The sequence below is a fragment of the Kogia breviceps genome, chromosome 16, assembly GCF_026419965.1.
Source record: "Kogia breviceps isolate mKogBre1 chromosome 16, mKogBre1 haplotype 1, whole genome shotgun sequence".
Classification (NCBI taxonomy): Eukaryota; Metazoa; Chordata; class Mammalia; order Artiodactyla; family Physeteridae; genus Kogia; species Kogia breviceps.
In genome coordinates, this window is record NC_081325.1 from 8853062 (window position 1) to 8859118 (window position 6057).

Below are 6057 nucleotides of genomic sequence, written 5' to 3' on the forward strand. Positions count from 1 at the left end.
TCTGGACCCAGACTCTGTTTTTCAGTTGCAGCATAGAATTTAATACATGACGCGAGATATTCAACGCTTTAGTGTGAAGTAGGCTCTGCGTTAGGTGATTTTGCCCAGCTGTAGGCTAATGTAAGTGTTCTGAGCACGTTCAAAGTAGGCTGGGCTGAGCTATGAGGTTCTGTGGGTTACAGGTGTATTTACCGCAGTTTCGACTTAAGATATTTTCAGTTTACGATGGGTTTACCAGGACGTAACCCCGCTGTAAGTCAAGGAAGATCTGTATATGTAAAGTTCTCAGCTTAGAGCCTGGAGCTTAACGGGCACACAAGAAATGTGTTAATTCCCATCACTGGGAAATTTTGCCCAAGGGAAGCTTTAATTACAGTTCCTCTCTCTCTCTCTCTCTCTCTCTCCCCCCCAATTCAAGGATTTGTTTCCAAGACAATTAACAGGCCACAGAATTCTACCACCTATCAGCCGCTGGTAGCCAAGAGACGCCTGGTATTGGCATCAACGCGGCCTCTCGAAGCCGGGACGCTTAGGCAGGTGACAGTGTGTTGCTCCACGACCCCCTCTGCATCCACATTGGTGGCCGTTACACAAGACATGTGCTTAAATATTTACTAGGCGCAGAGTCACCCCAGCATGGCAGGGCTCAGGAGAAAATCCAAGAAGCAAGACGGCTTTGGTATCATCCGCTCCCTAGCCTGGAGAAGCATATGCCTTGATGGGAGTCATCGTCAACAGCCTGGGCAACTGTTGCTTTAAAAAAACGAACAATAATTATCTCCCCTCAGGGACTTCCCTGGCCGTCCAGTGGTTAAGACTCTGCACTTCCACCGCAGGAGGCAGGGGTTCGATCCCTGGTCGGGGAACGTAGATCCCACATGCCGCGCGGCGCAGCCAGACCACCTCTCCACAAAACAATAATTATCTCCCCTCAAACTCAGGAATAAATATCAGGTGTGACAGATTGGATGTCAAACGTAGGCAATTAGAATGGCTCCCTGGTACCGTTTCCCTGAGTGTCCCAGTACCTGAATTCCCGGCTTGGATGCCTGGTGCGAATGCTATGGGTGGGGCGGGGGAGGAACAGACATGTTTCACATCATCTCAAAGCTGCAGGAACATTATCTTTGTTGTTATTACTATTATTATTTCTCTTTTACAGGTAAGAACATCTCTGGCTCAGAGAAGGTGAGTCATGTACCTAAGACCACGCAGAACGAGAGGCAGGGCCAGGGTCTGGCTCCCAGCTCCTTGCTTCTACAGGCGTGGCACAGAGGAAAGGCTCACAGAGGAAGAATGTCCCAGCATCCTTTTGAAAGTCTCCTTGAGGGGATGGGTCTCAAGGGCTATCCCGTTGGCCAAGAGGCCCTGGCTTCATTTGGCAGTCAGAGGTGGAGAATTCCTTCCACTAAAGGCAGCCCTGATCCTCAGGCCTCTCTGTAAATTTCCTCCAGAGAAGGTTCAAGGCAGTGTCTCTGGGGATGCGAACAAGATAGGGCCAGATCCAATGCCAAACAGGCAGCCAGGGGGACCAAGGCCATCGCCAGGGTAACCAAAATCCATGCTATCGAGGGATTTCTGGAGGGATTCGAATTCTCTCTTGGATCCTACCCAGGGGCATGGAGATGAAAAACGACACCAGCGCACACAAGAAGATTTCAGAGTCCGGAGGGGAGGCCGGCAGGCAGAGCCTGCTGACCGCTGCACTGGGAGGGCACGCCTCAGAGGTCCCCTGCAGCCTGCAGGCAGCGTTCCCTCCCGGGGAGCCTGCTATTGCTACACCTGGAAGAAAGTCTGCTCAGACTATCATGGGAGCCCAGGAGGGCAGCCTGTTTCGGGGACCCAGAGGCTGGTGCAGACACCCTTTAGGTCTCTGCCCTGTGTTGAAGCCCCATCACCCCGCCCCCACCCCACCCCCATCCCTGGGAAGATCCTGATTCTGGAGGTGGCGGGGCTGCTGGTGACGCTGAGGGAGAGTCTGCATTTTCCTGGTGACTTTGATGTGGAGGCCTGTGGGCCGTATTTTGAGCACTGCTGCTTCTCCTGCCAACACAGCTTCCACTGCCTCCAGTCTTGGCTACAGCAACACTTACAGCCACCTGGAGTCTCAGGGCATTCTCTAGAAGAGGAATCCACACTGGAGTCAAGAGGAGTCTTCCCTGGGCTCATCACAGAGCCCAGGGGCAGGGGGCCCAGGGGCAGGGATGCTCCTGTGACTCTTCCCCGGGGAGCAGTGACCCCACCAGAGATAGTGTCCCTCTCCTGCCCCAGAGCCCGGAGAGGGCAGTCTGGGCTCACCCGGAGATGAACGGGCAAGTGCTCAGAGCAGGACGGCTCCCTGCAGCCCGCTGGCCCTGAGAGGGTTAAGGGTCTGCCTGGAAGCCTGGATTCCAAGGAGTAATTTGAGTACCGGGAAAACAGGGCCCTTTCTGTATGGCGCTCTGGGCACCCCAGCTTTGGTGCCTGCCCCTGGGGGATCAAGACCCCGGGCCTCCCCGCCACGGTGGGAAGAGGTTAGCCAGCAGCCCCGGGACAAAGAAGGCACGCACGGGGGGGTGGGGGGGTGGGATGGGGCTCCATCTACACACTTCTGAACGTTCTTGAAAGGAAAATAAACAAGTGCGTGAGGTAGTGACTGAGATATTCAAACTATTTCCCTCTGAAGTGGGAGAAGTGTGTCTGTCTGTCCCCTGTCTCTCACTTCACTTTAGGCCCTTCTGGCTTTCTTGATCTTTCAGGGTTATAACTGCTATCTCAGTGACTAGTAGAAAACTCCATTAGGCTCCTTCTTGAGGAAGGGAATTAATGACTGAAAATTTAGTGCTTTGTAAACACGGTAGGGAAAGCATTTCCCCCAGGCTTGCTGATTCCTTGGCAGGGAGGGAGGCTGGATGGGAAAGTGAATGTTTCCAGCCTGTGGAGAGGCCTCCTCACCAAACACTGCCTGCTTCTTGTAAAGTCCAGCCCTATGGCACTGGGGTGCTCAGAAATCCTGAAAAAGGAATCCCAGAGAAAGCAAAAGAAACGGGAGCCGGGCAGAATGAGACCCGTCTGTTGAGTCGAAAAAATACCAATGGGTGAAATTTTCTAATCTCAACACACATTTTCAGTAAAAATGTATGTCCTTGGCAAGTCCAGCTTTTGACCTGAATTAGAGAAATCAGTTGTTTACACAGCCCAAACCCGCAGACTAATTACCCTCTTTGTTCTCTTAAACGTTTAGGCCTGGCCAATGCCATAAAACCCTTAGAAATAGAAAACCTCTCAGGTCAAGCATTCAGAAGGAGGCATGGAAATCGGGATGGTGGTGTTACGGCGTCGCTGGCATCCATACAGCAAGGTACTAACACTCGAGGGAGGGGAGGGCAGGGGAGAGGGCAGGGAGGGGGCACATTTGATAAAATAGCAATGTTCCAGGCCCTTTCCCGGAGAAGTTTCCTGGGCCACCAGCTCTTTCTCCTTCAAAGCTGCCTCTCCCACAGACTGGCCTTTTCCTGCCTAGTTACTTCCTCCTTTAGAAAACCGCAGTAACATCATTTTAGCGAATCCTCTGAAAGTTGGTCAGTCCCACCTGGAGACCTGGGGGCTGGAACTGCCAAGGCCTGACCCAGGAGATTCACTCGTTCTTTCCCAGCTTCTTGGTCTGGTTGTGTGAACTCATTTATTCTTTGAACAATAGTACTGAGTGCTTGTTCAGTGCTTGTGTTCAGATTTGGGGGGCGAATCTTTGAGATTCAGGAATTGAGGCCTTCGAAGACTGTCTCAATATCTGTCATAGCAACAGCAGCCAAAAACGTGTATTACTTTGGGGATATCTGAGTTTTCGAGTCAACCCGCCATGACTTTCTCTCTGTTTCTTCCTACGTTTCCACGGTACCAACCAGTCTCGTGAAATGGTATTGCTGTGGGTCTTGCGGGCCTCGGAGCTCGGAATGACCCTTCCTATTATTTCAACATCATTATGAATTTAATTTAATTTGCAAAAAAGTTCAGCAATCATTTATAATAGGATTGTAAACCAATCTAAAATTTTAAAAAAATGAATCTGCTACCTAAGTCCTCTGAGAAGTCAGAATATACTTTCCGAGTTTAGAAAATCAGAAAAATTAGGCTTTGTGTATCACATACAAAAGCGAAAAGTCTAGAAGACACAACTTGGAGGTGTCCAAATCAAAGATTAAGCAAAATTAAAGATGCTGGTAAGTAAAATAAATAGCATTGGAAAATGTTACCACTCGGGTAGGCTGGCAGAGGATTTTAAAATTCTCTTTTCTTACAAAGTACGGGCAACAAGTACTCAGGGGCCCTTTGACCTAACGCTGCGCCACAGAAAGAACGCATCTGATGTCCATTTTATTTTATTTGCATTTTGCTCTGTTCCACAAAGGAAGGATTTAAGGGAGTTTACAGAGGAGACACAAGATATAAGTTTAATATACACTTAAAATAGGAGCAAGTGAAAAAGGAAAGATAAGGGTGGGTGACATACAATGGAGCCAGGAGTGAAGTGAGGAAAAAATAGAAAATATACTGTTCAGGTTTATAGACTTCCCTCCCAATTGGCCACAAGTTTGGCACTAGGAGTTAACGAAGAAAGGGAAACATGAAACATCAGGAGTGTTTAACATAAAAGGGATCAGTTACTTCCGAGATCACTATTTTTGGAACCAAGGAAAGGCAGGCATTTCTCCTGAGGGCCTTTCCTCGTCCATATCGGCGTCATGTACTAAGCCACAACCTTAACAGCGTCCTGTATCTGACCTCGCCTCAAATTTAGAACTGTGAAACTTGCTTAGGACTTCATTTTTTTCTTGGTGCACAGACCGCCCCCACATACCACACACCTGGGCACACACTTATTCAGTTTGGATCTGTGTCCTCTGGTCCAGACAATGGCGTCTTCCGGAGTCTGCCCTACGGATCAAGTAGACAGAAAATATCACCAGTGACTGTATTTTTCAATGGCCACATTGTAAGGAACGTCCTGACAACGTGAGTGTCCAAGTGGGACTCATCAGAAAATTGAGTATGAAGCAAAGATCACCTGATGGGTGTGGAGTATTGGACAAGCCCCCAACCTTCAGCCTGTCTGGGGAGGGGGCGTGGCCCCGTGGGATCCAGGCACTCTTGAGACCCATCCCAGGTCCAATCTACATGCCACGGAGACCAGAACGGGCGGTCTGGTATTTTTAACCGGTGGCAAGTCTGTATTCCATCCCTGAGATGCTTTCCCCCTCTGGTCACATTAAATGTGTTTAATTGATGCTTCTTCATGTTAGAGTATAAATAAGCTGTTCCCTTTGATAGAAGCCTGGAGCTTTCCCTAGGAGGAGGGCACATGGGGATCAGCCTTCTCATTAAATGGCCATTAAACGACCGGTTTCCTCGCCTAGTGCCGGGGCTCCCGCGCTCCCGGAGTAGGGAAGGGCGGACGCGCCATCTAGTGGCCGCTCTCAGAACGTCCCCCAAGGGCGGGCTCCTGAGGCTCCCGGCACTCTGGGACGAGAGGCTCCGGCAACCCAGAGGTTAACCGAGAGCTTGTTGGGTCTCGCGTTCTCCTTCCAGCCTGGCTGAGCCTTTCCGTGAGGGTGGTCGCAAAGGGGCCTGGGCTGATGGTAGGCAAGGAACCCGGTGAAGAACGCTGCGGCGTACCCTCCCTTGCCCTAGGGACCTCCCCCCTGACTCAGACCCCTGGGCCTTCCGCAACCCTGTGCTACGTCTCTCCGCTGCCTTCGCCGCAGAAGCCCTGGGACGCCCCTGGCTCCGCACCGCAGCTGCTTCTACCCCCTAATGCTGGCACGTTTCTCCTTGTCTTCTACTGTGCAGGGTTCCCTGGGCAACTCAGAGGAGATCGCCCTTGGTGTCTTCCAGGTCTTGGAGCTCAGGATGACCGGTGACCCTTCTTACTATTTCAACATCATTATGAATTTAATAGGTTTTTGCAAAACAAAAAAGCCCCGGGAAACATTTATAATAGAATTTCCATGAGAAAAGGTATTCCATATTCCAAACAACCAGCGTGTATACAATCCAATCATAAGATAAGGGCTTCCCTGG

At 50.5% G+C, this 6057-nt stretch overlaps 1 long non-coding RNA gene across 1 annotated transcript; it reads left to right on the forward strand.

The window, feature by feature from the left end:
• Positions 1 to 440: 440 nt before the first annotated feature.
• Positions 441 to 5264, forward strand: LOC136792776 (uncharacterized). Its single transcript, XR_010837159.1, has 4 exons — positions 441 to 537; positions 1163 to 1188; positions 3224 to 3340; positions 4823 to 5264. It is a non-coding gene; the product is annotated as an uncharacterized lncRNA (long non-coding RNA).
• Positions 5265 to 6057: the final 793 nt, after the last annotated feature.